Source organism: Anolis sagrei, chromosome 1, assembly GCF_037176765.1.
Source record: "Anolis sagrei isolate rAnoSag1 chromosome 1, rAnoSag1.mat, whole genome shotgun sequence".
Lineage (NCBI taxonomy): Eukaryota > Metazoa > Chordata > Lepidosauria > Squamata > Dactyloidae > Anolis > Anolis sagrei.
Genome location: NC_090021.1, coordinates 72,968,046 through 72,983,344, shown reverse-complemented (window position 1 = coordinate 72,983,344; position 15,299 = coordinate 72,968,046). Strand labels below are relative to the sequence as shown.

Sequence of the window (15,299 nt, the reverse complement as noted above, 5' to 3'; positions counted from 1 at the left end):
TACTTTTGACTAAAAACTTATCCCCAAAGGAATCTCTGTATCTTAGTTCTACTTAACTAATATTTTAAACTTATATTGGCCTTTTTCTTTACTTCAGTACAATAATGGAAGTTCTTCATCCTCTTCCCTCCAGCTCAAGGCTAGAGATTATCTACTTTTGAACAAGTTCCCCTCTATTTTCATCTGGCTCCTCCCCTTTTCTTCCTAGCCACTCTAAAATGGATACATTTCTACTGCAAAGGGCCATGTATCCATGGTAACCCAACAACCAATCAGATGTAACCAGCTTCTGACAGCTCTTGTCATACTCTCAACAGTAGTAAATATAGATAATACAACTCCATTATAATTAATTTTTCCATTACAGTCCCCAATACCTGGAAGACCTAAGGTTGTGAGCCACTGAAGTACAAGATTGCATGGCAGGAAGAGGTTTGTAAGAAAATGAAAACAAATTATAATACTGTGACTGCTATCCTGAGGATAACACAACTGTGATACTTGTCCAATATATCTAACAACTTCTAAGATGGCCATCTATCCATATCAGTACAGGACTAGAAAATATTTTGGGTAATCTGACAGAATATATGGCAGTCTCAAGATAGTATGACTACTGTTATAGCAGCGCTACAGGGGGTAACATAGTGACTCATAAAGTGAAGTCATTGGGGTCATGTAAATTAGTGAAATACCTTCTCACCAGAGTTGCCTTTTGAGGAGAGCTTTGTATTGGAAAAACATCATGGCAATCTTGGCCTCATTATCTGAGGAAAAGGAAACAGCTGGAAGCCTTGACTTCTGGCTAGTTGGGTTTTGTTTTACTTTTAAAAAAATTAACAGCTGTTAATCAAAGTGTTTCAGAAGTTTTATAGGAAAAGCCCTTTGCTTCCAAAACTGTAAAACCAATTCTCTTGCCAAGCTGCATTTGCCATGTGTGACAAAACTGTTGATCTAGGCCATGTGCTGAGAAGCTTCCCCCAAATTAATGCATAATTATCTTGAGAAATGAGTTTTACACTGAAAAGACAAAACACTAGGCTTCAGCTTAGTAACAATCACAGGAATGCCTATTCTTGGTAGCTTGGGCTTCCAGGGGCCCTTCCAGATAGGCCCAAAATGGTGACCTGTCTCAGTTTTACCTGTAGCATCCAAATGACACCTCAGATAAAACTGAATTAATTCAGAGAAAACTGGGATTTCACAATTTGCTCCGGACCTTAAGCTAAAGTCCGGATCTTTCCAGGTGAGAGTTCTGTACCTCGACATGTGTTATGACAGTATTTCCTGCCCAGTTTACTGTATTGTTGCACTTTCCTGCACTCCTGTAAAAATATGATTCACTCATTGAATCTATACCTCAGCTATGTTTTTTCAGCTGTATTGTTTTTATATTGCTTTTAATTGTGTTGTTATTTGTTTTATCTGATGTTTTATTTGGTTAAAGTGTTTTACATGTGTGTTTTAATTGTAATCTTGGGCGTGTCCCTTGGAAGCCGCCCCAAGTCCCCTAGGGGAGATGGTTGGCGGGGTATAAAAATAAAGATTGTTATTATTATTATTATTATTATTATTATTATCTGTAGGGATTGACTCCCAGGACTGCTTTCACAATCCCAGGGGTCAATCCCCACAGTGATCCTGGTTCTTTGGGCTCTCAGAGCCCAAAGAAACAGGATGTTGCCCCCCCCCCCCCTTCCCTCCAAGCCCCCGATCCTCTAGAGAGGTCTCCTGGTGCTTGAAAATTGTGCTTAAAAATTTCCCTCCTCCCCCCCCCCACCTCCTGATGCATAATTTTAGCACATCAGGAGTGCTCTGAAGAGTCAGATCAAGACAATTTGCTTCCTGAAGTGAGGTACAAGATGGCTCTCCTACTCCATGTTCATAGCTTACAACAGCATGGTTTGGCAGAGAAATTCATACTGACTCATTTGCATTCCTGTTTCTTCTGTTTCTCTTAAGAGTTCCTGATTCTTTTCTCCTTTTTGCACTCAGCTGTTTCTTTCTCTTATGAAAGAGAGGATAAAAGATGGGATTTTGCTACTACAAAACATGAAGGAATAGGTGCTACAGCCATTGGATCTGAAATATACATTCTGTTTATTAAGACAAGATCCATTCATTCTGTGTCCAAGCATATTTGTTAGAAGTTCATTCTGCTGAAATTTATAATTTCCCCAACATTCACACAATAAAGCACATAAATGTTCAGTCTATTGATACGTTGAGCTTCATTGACTTCTAGCATGAATGAGACATTCCCTGTGGCAGCTGCTACCTTTCAAGTTCGCTCTGGCTTTTAGCTTGAACTAAAAAAACTATCTAAGATGGTGAAACCATTATAGTTTAATTTAGTCTAAAACCCAAGGTGGATTCAACAGCTCAATGGCTTGGAAGCAACCACTTCAATCGCTGTATGCTGCAAAAATGTATGGTATAGTTGGGCTATATACTCCTCCAAAGTGAACTACACATTCATCCTGTTCTGAAAAAAGTCCAAAACCCTTTTATATATTTTTAAGAATAAATTCTCTTTTGGAACTTTTGAAAACTTACTGCTATTTCTGTGTTACAACCCACTATTAATCTCTAAGAAGTGTGAGGTGTTGCACTACAAGAACTGTAAAAACATGGAAAAGTTAATTTGAGGTGTATGCTCAGAATTTTATTGTAGTTCCTACCTGAGCTTGAAAAGGTTAGTGTGTGTGTGTGTGTGTACACCACAACTCCTAGAATCACTCTGCCAGCATGACAAGTGTTTGAAGGATTGTGTGAGTTGTAGTTCAAAAAGGTAACTTCAAAATTCTGTTTCAACCTCCATTCCATACTTTGAAAATGACTGCTGATGCATTTGTCTTGTCCCTTTGAGTATGAAACTGTATATGGCCATTACTACATTGTATATTCCTTTGCTTGAATTCCAGATCAGCCATGTTCTTTGATGTGCTTCTAGAAATGCATGCTAAAAGCCTTTACCACATCACCAATTTATGTAAGCAACGATTATGGAGGTTTAAGTTCATTAGGTCCCATCAGTTGCAGAGCTGTTTATTTATAAATGAAACAGAATGATTGGTAAAATTAGAGCTAGCTGAAAACCAGATTTTCTAAAAGCCTTATAGTAAAAGGCAGACAAAGTCCTTTCTGTAGCATTTGAAAGGCATTTGTCTGTCTGAAAACATTCAACGCAGAGATCTTAATGCATTGCCAGTTGTAGGAGTCTTAATTCATTGCCAGTTTTATGTTTTCAGATATCCAAATCCCCTCCAATGTTACAGAAATTATGTGGAAATCTATATAACCATATGAGTTACCCTCGGGCTGAGAAAGGCGTTATATAAATACGGTAAAGAATAAATAAAAAAATAATATATGAAAATATATAGAACGGCTTTGTGTTGGGTTTCATGCCTGACTGCACAAGTCTCCTGCCCTCAATGAGTACTTAGCCTAGATAGATTAGAATGAGGGATTCCTTCCCCATATTTCTCAAGCATGCTTATCTTAAGAAGGGGTTTAGAAGGGCATTGTCTTACTCATCCCGCATGCCACCAGATCCTCCCCCTTTGAATACTCAGGAATGTGATTTCTTCAGGGAAAATGTAACTTCCTCCTTAAAAGTATTTTTATTACCCTGGTGAGGCCATGTGATCAATTGTCCATTTTGGCCCCACTCTTCCCTTTTATCTTCTCTAGAGTGAGGAGACATCTTGCCATTGTCCAGGCAAGATGTAGTAGATACAGCTATTTTGTTCTTTTCCCTTTCCCCCCCTTTCCTTAGAAGATAGCTCAGAGAAGCTAATTAGCTCCAAGAACCTTTCCTATCAAGAATGGATTTTTTTTGTTTTTAATAAACATATTATTTTGATCCTATGAAGTTGTGTATCTGCAATTCTGTTCCATCCTGATGAATGGAAACTAATCCTTGGTTTTTACACATATGTTTCTGCTGGTTATGAACTGTGCTTCTGGCACTCTGCTATATGTTTGTAGAATCACCACCAAGTGAGGGTTATTTTTGAGCATAACAGCTCCTGATTCCCAACACTTTGTGCTGGTATTCTGAAGAAGCTGGGAATTTTTCCTCTTTCAGCAGAAAAGAGAAGCAGCCCATTGACTTATAAATCAGAATTGATTTCTTTTAAACAACTTTATCAGAGCTGGGAAAAGTGAATTTACAATCATAGAAATCCTCTGTGAGACTTCCTCATAGAGCACATAGTTATATTCTGGAAGTCACTGTTACAAGATATAGTCATGGTTGCCAACTTGAATAGCTTTCAAAGGAGGCTATATACATCCACGGAAGATGTATCTATATCTACCAATGACTACTGTCATATAAGTCATACACATTAATGGAAGATATATATACCAACGTCTTCTCTGAGGATGACTCTATTTCATTACCAATGGTAAAGTCAATATGTCTCTATGTGTTAGTTATCAGGAAGCACAAACAAAATGGTCAATTTAGCACTCATATCATGCTATTGACAATTTATTGACCACTATGTGAACAAAACATTGGACTAGATAGGTCTTTGGTCTCTTTGAATATTCTTATGCTATGGTAAACTCAAAACTTTTTCAAACTATTCCTGTGGCCTCCTAGCAGAGACCAAAATTGAACACACTGAAGTAGGGTCTTTGACCACTGTTGGTTAACTGATGCTGTATTGTGATTAAAGCAAAGCAGATAAGGAGCAGACTGTTTGATTAAGAGAGCACTAAGATCTCTCTACTAGTCTAAAATAAATATGGTGAGTAGGTGGGGATTATTAGTAGTAAATACAGTTAATAGTAACAATTGAGGGTTAGACCTTTCATTATTTTAAAGTAAGAAATACCTATGAATACCCATTAATGTTCTTCATTCATATGAATAATTCTTGGCAGGAGAACTACAAGGGTGGCCGAACTCCAGGAAAAAAAAATCAAGTTCAGACAAGGGTCAAAGAAGAGTTTCAAAAAACTTTAGGCCCTAAATAAACCTCATATATTGTGCTTCTAAAGCTAAAAGTGTGCTGATTCAGCAAGATATGAAAGTGTTCCACAAAAGGAACAGCACTGAGCTGGAAATTTATTTTATTTGTTTCAATGCCAAGTTCAAGGCAAAGTTTTCACAAGATCGTTTACAATCAAAATTAGTTTGGAAAAGTTACTTCTCAAAGACTTTTCTCAGCTTTTTCTAAGCTCTATTTTTTTAAAAAAAGTTAAAAACAAAACATTTGAAAATGACACGATCACTAAACACTGTTTATCACTGTCATGCTGCAACTACAGACACACTGGCTGAATTAAATAATAATTGATTAAGTGATTCATAAACACATGAATTAATTAATTAACCATTTCCATCAATCTCAGTAGGTGAAAAGCTACTGTGGTTGGTCATGTTAAAACTGAAACATTAAGGAGGGTGTTTTGGTTTCGAGCAGACAACCAAGCTGCATGCTTTCCTTCTCTCAAAAAACTTCATGACCAAGGGTGTTACCTTCAGGTTCTTAATACTAGCTTAGATATAGCATGTTGGGATCAGTTTGCTTCCTGATATTCCAATGTACACAAATTTGTTTCAGGCACATAATTATTAAAATATTATGTAAAATTACCTTTGGGCTATGTGTTTAATTGTATACAAAACTTAAATGTGCTTGCTATTTAGTTCTACTGCCAAGATAAGTCATAATGCTTTGCAAATACCCCAAAAACTGAATCACTATTGGTTCCATGCAGGGATACTCATCCTGTATTGTTTATTTACAGTTCCAGTGGCAAACTGTCCTTGAAATTTGATATTCATAGGCAACTTAGGGGTTAACCAAATAGATGTGTATGTATGCATACCTATAAACTTTATATCTTAATTGTGAGGCCTCTGTCATATATCTTTTTACTGTAAACCCAATTATATCCATCTATCCACCCCAAGTGACACATATCTCAAAAGTAAACAAAAACAGCAATCTAAAACAAACATCATCAAACAAATTTCCTTGTTCCAGAGTCTGTCCATCTATTGTGGTTTAAGTCAGTCTTTTATAGATAGACTACAGCCTTCCCCAGCTCCAGATGGCTTACATTTTAATGCTTACAGACACAAAGGTCATGAAGCACTTCAATTCTTATAAACCTCTTAAGGTTAACAAGATGACAACGCTGTTCTGTCCCAAAAGAGAAGTTGCCCCCTAACACCGGGGCACTGTTCTATCCTGTATCTTTATTTCTAGAAGTAGGCTTTTTTGTGCACCAGCTTGTCAAAAAAAGCAAATTTTTGAGCCATTCAAAATCTGATAATTCCACAAGTGATTGTAATAGACTCTACTTTGTGTGTTGGAGGTAAGAATAGTTAGGACTCAATACAAGTAAGCAGATCTACCAATCTTTCATAAGAATTATACTAATAGTCACCCAAGGAAGTCAACAGAACTGGGTAGAGTAAGTGCTGACAACCAGCCTTTATAACTGCTGACAACCAGCCTTTATAGAACTTGAGAGCCACATATGAATGTAGCCCTTGAGCTCTATAAAGGCTAGTTGTGAGCTGTTATGTCCACCCAGGAGTAATACTAGGTAAGCACCTATTTTTGTTTTCATCCCTGGAGAACAACTTACAGTCAGAAGTGACAGTACTAAACAAAACAGGTGAATGGTCAGATAGTATCATTATTATTGCAATACAGCAACAACAGCATGTTTGTAATATTTATTTATATCCCACTTTACTCTCATAAATGAGGCTCAAAATGGCTCATGGCATAAAAATGCAAGTTACAATTTAAAACCTACAACATATAAACATTAAAATACAATTCATAGTAGAATTGTTAAAATAAATAATTAAAATCACATAAAACTATCAAAAACTCTTTTAAAAATCACAACACAACACTACCTGACTCTTCCTATATTCCTAATTCCTGTTTGACTAATCAATCAGTGAAACTATCAATGTAATATACTTACCCAACCAAATAAAAGTACACAACAAATTTATGATCAAATGTGACATAACCATCTAACTTGCTACACAAGGGCTGAGAAAAATGCAGTCCTTTTAGATACTGTTGGATTAAAAACCCCACATATGGCCATGATAGACAAGGGTAATGAGGGTTGTGAACAAATTCTTTTTGGAAAGTTGGAGAGAATGTGCTTTTGGAGTGAGAGTTCTCCAAATAAGACATAACAAATCAATCCTGGTGCAAACCAACCCTGTATTCTCACTAGAAACTAAAATGACTACACGAAGGCTATTACACTTTGAAGTAATCATGAAATGGTGTGATCTACTGGAATGTGTGATATTACCCAGTAATGAAGAAAGCAGTAAAACAAGAGAAAGCAATATTACAAATTATCTGTCACAATAAAGGGGAAAAAACCAAAAATACCACAAACTAAAATGCACAAAACACATCATGCAAGCTTTCAAAGACTCACTGACTCCTTCACCAGGCCAAAAAAAAAAAAAAACTGTTTAAAATCATGCAGAAGAAAAGTGATGATGTTAGAATCACAGATCTACATTTTGTATGTTGCTTCTGTTGTGGGAAGATCTCAATGTATAGTAAATGTCAAGAATTGTGTGAGATACATGCTAACATTTCTGGAGGGCTCTAATTTGTCTATACAGTATGCACTACTACATTGATGAGACAGCCTTGCTAAGACACTAAGACTCTTGGCCCTTTCTTTTCACTGGTAGATGAAATCAGGGTGGCATTTACAACTATTTCAAGGGTGGCAACCATGATGCTCCAGATGTCACAAGACTTCAGTGTAACCAAGGCTGAAGAAGTATGAGAATTGCAATTCAGTTACACCTGAAAGGTCACAAATTGAACGCAGGATTGTCAATGTTGCCATCTGGCTTCTATCAGTGCTCCTGTGTCTTCATTGTGAGCTGTATTTTGCTTTCCCACCAGCTCTGAATAAAGCTGCACCTGTTGTATAATGTCTGATAATTGTGCACTTATTAGAGATGTAATTTCCCAGTTAATTCATTCTGACATGGAAAGACATTGCTTTCTTGCAAATATTTTTACACAGCAGTCTTCTAGTATTCAAGCATCCCAAAATATTCTGGAGAATTTTTTTTTCATAGAAAAGCATATTTCTGTGCAGAAAATGCTGTGTTTTTTTTGTTTTGAATGGAATATGGTATGTGGGTTTTCGAGGAGGCAGTTGTGAAGATCCCTTACATTGCCAGCCTGGGTGGCAGGGCCTAGGAGAGACAGGCTAGTTAGTTTCAGCTTAGAAGGCCTGGCAGAGGGCAGCAGGAGCCATCTTAGTTTAGGGAAAACTCCATTTCAGAGAGGGGGAGTGGCCTAGGCCTGAGCCAGCCTTGGAGCAGCCAGAATTGGTTTGTTAAAGGGGGGCGGAGTTGGACTGTTTGGAGGGAAAGAAAGAAGCTGTTTTAGTCAGTCAGTCTGTTGATGTTAGAGTTAAAGCAGGGTTACAGTTTTAGGAGTTCGTGATTAGAATAGGCAGTTTGCCTGAAGTTTGCCAGCCAAGTGTGCTGTGGCAAACTGGTTACAGCTATTTAGGGAAGAAATAGCTGGGTTTTGTAGTAGTAACTGTAACAAAGAAAGAACCATTCCCATGCAACCGCTACGCTTTTAAGAACAAGAACCTTTTATCTGTAACAGCCAAGCTTATTAAACTGCATTCACTTCATTCTGTATCTCTATTCAATAAACCTTCCTTGTTATTTTTGAAACTCAAAAGCCTGAGTCAAGTGTACATTTGTGGAGTTAGTCCATTTTCTTTTTAAATCAACCTCACCTGTTTTCCTTCAAAGAAGCCTTTTAAAACACACAGTCCCTGGTGGTCTAGAAAGCCTTTTAATAGTTTAACCAGCTAGAGGGTTCCTGTTCATTTAGGTTATGGTGGCAGCGAAAGTTTAACTAGAGAGACCTCTCCTCAGATGTTATATAGGTGCCGGTGAATTCCTTATTAAAGGAGGGACAGTTGGTGGGATCTGTTTGCCCCCTGTCCAGACAGCCATAAAGGAGGTTTTATAGCAGTCACAACAAAATTCTGGGGTTTTTAGATTAGGGAGGAGCCTTTAAACTGCTCATCCAGAAAAGCCCTGGGCACCCCTAAACTACAAGCCCCAGAATTCTGCAGTCACAGCATTTAAAGTGGGAAAATGCTCAAGTGTGATGAGGCCCTTAGTCCAACCTCCTACCATGCAGGAAAAGCACAAGGTACTCCTGACAGATATTCTTTCCTGTAATTTGAGCCTATTGTTCTGAATCCTAGTCTCCAGGGAAGCAGAAAACAAACTTGCCCGCCCCCCTCTATGACACCCTTTCACATATTTATACATGGCAATCTTATCTCCTCTCAACCTTTTCTTCTGCAGGCTAAACATCCCCAGCTCTTTAAGCCACTCTTCATAGGGCCTGGTCTCCAAACCTTTGATCATTTTAGTTTCCCTCCTCTGGACACCTTCCAGCTTGTCAATATCCCTCTTGAATTGTGGTGCCCAGAACTGGACACAGTATTGGTTGTGGCTGGGATGCTCAATGTGGTTGTACTGTCCATTTTAATAGTAGTTATTGCTGCATTTTTATTGAGTATTTTATTTAAATTGAGTTGGGCTTTTATCTTTTGTAAATGTTGTTTTATGCTAATTGATATTGTTGTTGTTATAAATGTTTATGTATTTTATTTGTATGTTATGTGTTTTATGCCACTATCAGCTGGGAGATGGTGATGGAATATAAATAAAACTATTATTATAATTATCATGATTATTCCAGGAGAGGTCTGACCAAAGAAGCACCATGACTTCTCTTGATCTAGACCAGTGGTTCCCAAACTGTGGTCCGCTTGCTGAGGTGTTCCAGTGAGTGTCTCTGTAGACCTTAGAAAACGATTTCATGATTTCAGTTGTTGGTGTGCTGGCTGATACCTAAACAGGGGCTGGGCTGGAGATGTCACTGCCTTGGTCCTTTCACTATTGATTGCTACTCCCACAGGTTAAGAACCACTGATCTAGACTTTATTGTGACTAGGAAAGGAGGAGATATACTTCCCATCCATCCAGCTTGTGTATTTATGTGTGAGCTTGGAAGAGCAAACAAATGGGCATGGGGGCTGGCTTGGGATGCCTTTTGAAATTGCCCACAGCAGTTTGGTTTGTACAAGGAAGCCTGAAGCTGGATCAGTCTGGACAGCAATGGCCGTAATACCCAACAGGTCCCAAGCAATCCCTTCCGGGGCCTGGGCGCTTCTATAAAAGCAGCAGCTTCTTCCTCGCTTTGGTGGGCCCCCTCCCTTGAAATGAGCTCCCTCGGTGGCTCCAAGCCTTCCCTCCCTGCCTCCCGCCAAAGGGAGCGGAGGGAGGGGGATTCCAGCAGCAGCCGGCGGCCAAAGCGGGCCTCCCTGAGGAGGAGCCAACGGGGAGACGGAGAAGGGGGGGGGGGGTTTCCAAGCCAGCCAGTCCTCTCCTCTCACAGACACACACAGAGAGAAAGAGAGGCAGGACCCGGAGAGGCGGCTGCTTCCCTCCAATGCGCCCAGCCCAGCTTCTGCGGCGGGATGCGGGACGGCTCTCCCCTCTGAGCAACTCAGCATGAAGTGAGGAGCGTCACCTCCTGACTGGAAAGGAAAACCCACGCTCCGCCGTGTCTTTGTTCCTCCTCCCAGGCTTCTTCTGAGCCCTTTGCGGACTCTTCGCCTGCCTTCCTTGGCTGGCTCGCCTCCTCCCCAGTCTCTCCTGCGGGGAAAGTGGAAGAAACTCTCGAGCCGCTCAGTGTCCCCATTGTTTCCCGAGAGAGGATTTATTCTCCTTGCAGCCGCTTTGAACGACGAGGGCAGGTGGGTGAACAGGAAGGCGTGCGAGGCCCCTTGGCTGGAGGAAGAGCCCCAAGGGATGAACCTTGGGGTTACTGTGAGCTGTTACATTTTGAGGGGGGACAGCCTGCACTTCTGCCAGTGGCTTTTGGGGCACTTTCTCCCTCTTCCCTGCCCCCAAGGGTGCATCTACACCAGGGCTTTGCAAACTTTTCCTGTAGAGGCATTCATCTTTGTAGACATGCATCATTTTGCAACACGGTCATTCAGTTTTAGTAGCAAAGCGGGGGTTAAGCCAGGCATGGGCCAACTTGGGCCCTCCGGGTGTTTTGGACTTCAACTCCCACCATTCCTAACAGCCTCAGCCCCTTTCCTTTTCCCCCTCAGCCGTAAGCAGCTGAGGGGGAAAAGGAAAGGGGCTGAGAGTGTTAGGAATGGTGGGAGTTGAAGTTCAAAACACCTGGAGGGCCCAAGTTGGCCCACACCTGGCTTAAACCAATCCTTCATAAAATATACCGACACATACAGAAATCATATTCTCAAAAATGGAAACAGGTATTGAAATATACGTTTTATTGCATATTTCATAGTCTCAGGTTATGTTTGCGTGACACACCTACGCGCTGCAGCCAATAAAGTGTTGTGACACACTGTTCAGAAATCTCTGATCTACACTCTGTAGAGTGAATGCATTTTGGCACCACCTGCTTAGTGTTGTGGATTCCTGGGAGTTGTCGTTCTACGGTCTGTAGCCCTCTCAAACAAAAAGCATAACTCCCAGGATTTCATGACATTGAGCCATCGTCTCAGACGACATTGTGGTCTCAAACAGCATTCATCTGGCAATGTAGATGTGCACTGCAGGGGTGGGGATAGGAGACAGGAATGCAGGAATCCATAGGAATGCAGGGTGCCCACCCAAAATGTGTACTATCTTTACTAGCTCATAATATCCATGGTGATTCTCTGAATGGATTGACGTTGAAGGAATATTTTTATAATGATTTCATCAATTACAAACTCCAGTTTAAATGACAACTTTATATAAGGTGTTGGAATGGTTTTCCCTGTGGAACAATGAATGCACTGCTTGCATAGTCGAAACACAGAGTTACAAATCTGACTTCCAAGTTTTTTCTTGTAACTGTGACACTGCTCTGTTATCGGCCTCTTTAACTCTGTGAAGGGTGCATACATTTTTGAAAATATATATATATGTTTTTATGTGTGTGTGTGTGTGTGTGTATATTTATTTATTTATTGGTATGCTTGTATACCGCGATATCTCAGCCCGTACGGCGACTCATCGCGGTTTACAACATGTTAAAATATACAATGTTAAAATATACAATTCACTAAGCATAGAAAACTAAAATTTTAAGAATACATACAAAAAACATACACAGTATTGGGCCACCAATACAGATCGGGACATCTCATAGTTAAAATCATCATCCAATTCGTTGTCTTGATTGCTAATCCATGGTCAGATGAAACATCACGATGAAGATCAATTGAAGACTTGCTCAAACATCCAAGTTTTTAGGTTTTTCCTAAATGCCATTAGCGAGGTGGCTGATCTTAATTCAGTAGGGAGGGCATTCCAAAGCCGGGGGGCCACCGCAGAAAAGGCCCTATCTCTCGTTCCCACGAGCCGCACCTGTGAAGCAGGTGGGATAGAGAGAAGGGCTTCTCCTGAAGATCTAAGGGTCCTGGTGGGCTGATAGGCCGAGATACGTTCGGATAGGTATGTAGGGCCAGAACCGTTTAGGGCTTTAAAGGTCAAAACCAGCACTTTGAATTGGGCTCGGTACCTAATCGGTAGCCAGTGAAGCTGGTACAGCAGAGGAGTTGTATGCTCCCTGCGCCCAGCTCCTGTTAATACCATGGCTGCCGCCCGTTGGACTAGTTGGAGCTTCCGGGCCGTCTTCAAAGGCAACCCCACGTAGAGAGCGTTGCAGTAGTCAAGACGGGATGTAACCAGAGCGTGGACTACCGTGGCCAAGTCAGGCTTCCCAAGGTACGGTCGCAGTTGGCGCACGAGTCTTAACTGTGCGAATGCTCCCCTGGTCACCGCCGAAACCTGGGGCTCCAGGCTCAGCGATGAGTCCAGGATCACACCCAAACTGCGAACCTGTGTCTTCAGGGGGAGTGCGACCCCGTCTAACACAGGCTGTAACCCTATACCCTGTTCGGCCTTGCGACTGACCAGGAGCACCTCTGTCTTGTCTGGATTCAATTTCAATTTGTTCGCCCCCATCCAGACCGTCACAGCGGCCAAGCACCGGTTCAGTATATATATGGGAGCATCTATTATTTTGGGACAACTTATATTGAAAGGTGGGCAGCAGAGGCAACTGTGATGCTCCCTGGCTGGTGGGGAAGGCATCTACATTGTAGAATTTATGCAGTTTGACATCACTTTAACTGCTGTGGCTTGATCCTGGCATGGGAGTTGTAGTTTTACGCGGTGTTTAGACTTTTCTGCCCAAGGGAGCTGGGGCTCCAACAAACTACAACTATCAGGATTCCATAGCATTGAGGCATGATAGTGAAAGTGGCGTCAAACTGCATTAATGCTACAGTATAGATGCACCTCCCCCCAAGCTGTCCTCACTCTGGGAGACTTCAGGTGTTATTTGCTTGATGCTATACTTCAGCAGCAAGGCACTAGTCTTCCCTTAGAGATTTACAGGGAGCTCCCGGGCTTTATCAACTTGGGAATTGCACCTTCTTCATTCCATTTTTAATATGGATAGGTTTGGCAAGTTATAAACAAACATAACTGTAAGACAGCTCATGAAAGAGTACTACAGCTGGAGAGCAATGAAAGGATAAAATTTCACATACCAATGAAAAGGTACTTCCAAGATGCAGACAGGAACAACAACAAAAAGAAATCAAGTTGGGTTCAGAAAGTACTCATAGTACCCTTATCTCTTGTTACCTGAAGACACTTGGCAACCGGTGCTCTAGAGCAGAGGCGTTCCATGCAAGACTTTGTAGCACTGTGCAGGTATGCAAGAATTTGAGACCTCTGTGATAGTTTCTCCCCTACACGGATGCAAGGATGTCTGCTGGTCTACTTACAATGAATCCATGAATTTCATAAGATTTTTTAAATGCAAGGACAACTTAAGTGGTTTTTGCTGGAACTTACTTTGCTCTCACAGGCCCTCTCCCTGCCAGGCCCGTCCCACCCAATGCATTCCCAGTCACCCTCCCTTTTGGCCAGGCCCTCTCGGTTAGACCCACAATACAGCCCATGGCCAAAATGTTTGCCCACGCCTGCTCTAAGGTATAGTATTGGACTTTGTTCAGTATTTGGAATAGGTATTGGGAGATATGCTTCTTCTTAAGCAAAGTGAGCAATCTATTTTAAAGTATTGTTCCAGGTGGTACTTGGACAACAGTGTTTAGAGACCTTTTAGACTAGACTGAATAATCTGCCCTCAGATGGTACCCAACACCTTTCAGTTTGTCTAGATCTTCATGAGTTTAAAACATTTGCTTAATGATGCTGGTGTTCTAATCTAAGATCAGGATGATTATGCCAGAATTTAATGAAGATACCCATCTAATTGTTCCTATGAGAGATGGCTTGCTAGGTGATGGCTTCAGGTGTACCCTTCTCATCTTTGATTAAAAAACCATTTTGGAATCCTGTTCAATCACCTTTGGGGATATTGCTTTTTATTCCTGTCAGGGTGAGGAATTATGGTCCACTAGATGTTGTTGGGTTTTAAGCACGTGCTCTATTCCCATACCAGTATGGCCAAAAGTAAAAGATAATATGACTTGTAGTCTAGTGATATTTCAAGGGTTGTACATTATGAACCTTACCATAAAGTAAACATGGTGTATAAAATGCTTGTCCAAAATTATATCTAAGGCCTTGTGTTATTATCTGTCACCAAAAGGCATTGGGTATTAAAGAAGAGTGATCACCAGCTCATTTTGCAACTGATGCTTGTACAGGGTTAGCATAAGTCAGAAAAGACTTGAAGGCATGCAACAACAAAAGATCAATAACCAAACAGTTGGGTAAAGATAAGTGTTTAAATCTCTTGAAGTTTTAAAGATAAGAAAAGCAAACATTTTGAAATGCTGACTGACAAGTAGCTGTTGAAGGCTTTGGATTGGACCTAGGAGAAGAGATGATAACTTTATTTTCCTAAATAAATCTTCCATTCTACTGGTCATTTGTGGCTTTCAAATAAAATTGATGCTTAGGAAGAATTATGGCAGGAACAGCAAAGGTTAAAACATCTGGTAGCATATTCCTTGGAATTATATTGCAATGATAAAATGCATTACTATCACAGTACCCTTTTAAAGAGAAGAAGCTTTCGGAAGTAATGTTCTTTCTGAACTTAGTTGCAAACTAATTGTTGAGCTGAATCCTATTGGTAGTCTCAACAGGTGTAGATAAATTGAATTAATAGGATATTCATAAGCACTGACTCTAACATTTGGTTATATGGATCTGT

The 15,299-nt window shown here is 40.6% G+C and overlaps 1 protein-coding gene across 1 annotated transcript in view; it reads left to right on the top strand.

The window, feature by feature from the left end:
- Nucleotides 1–10,444: 10,444 nt before the first annotated feature.
- Nucleotides 10,445–15,299, top strand: part of PLEKHG1 (pleckstrin homology and RhoGEF domain containing G1) — a 115,189-nt gene continuing 110,334 nt past the window's right edge. The window contains exon 1 of the mRNA XM_060753556.2: nt 10,445–10,833. The gene's annotated coding sequence lies outside the window, so the exon portion shown is untranslated. The remainder of the gene's footprint in view (nt 10,834–15,299) is intronic.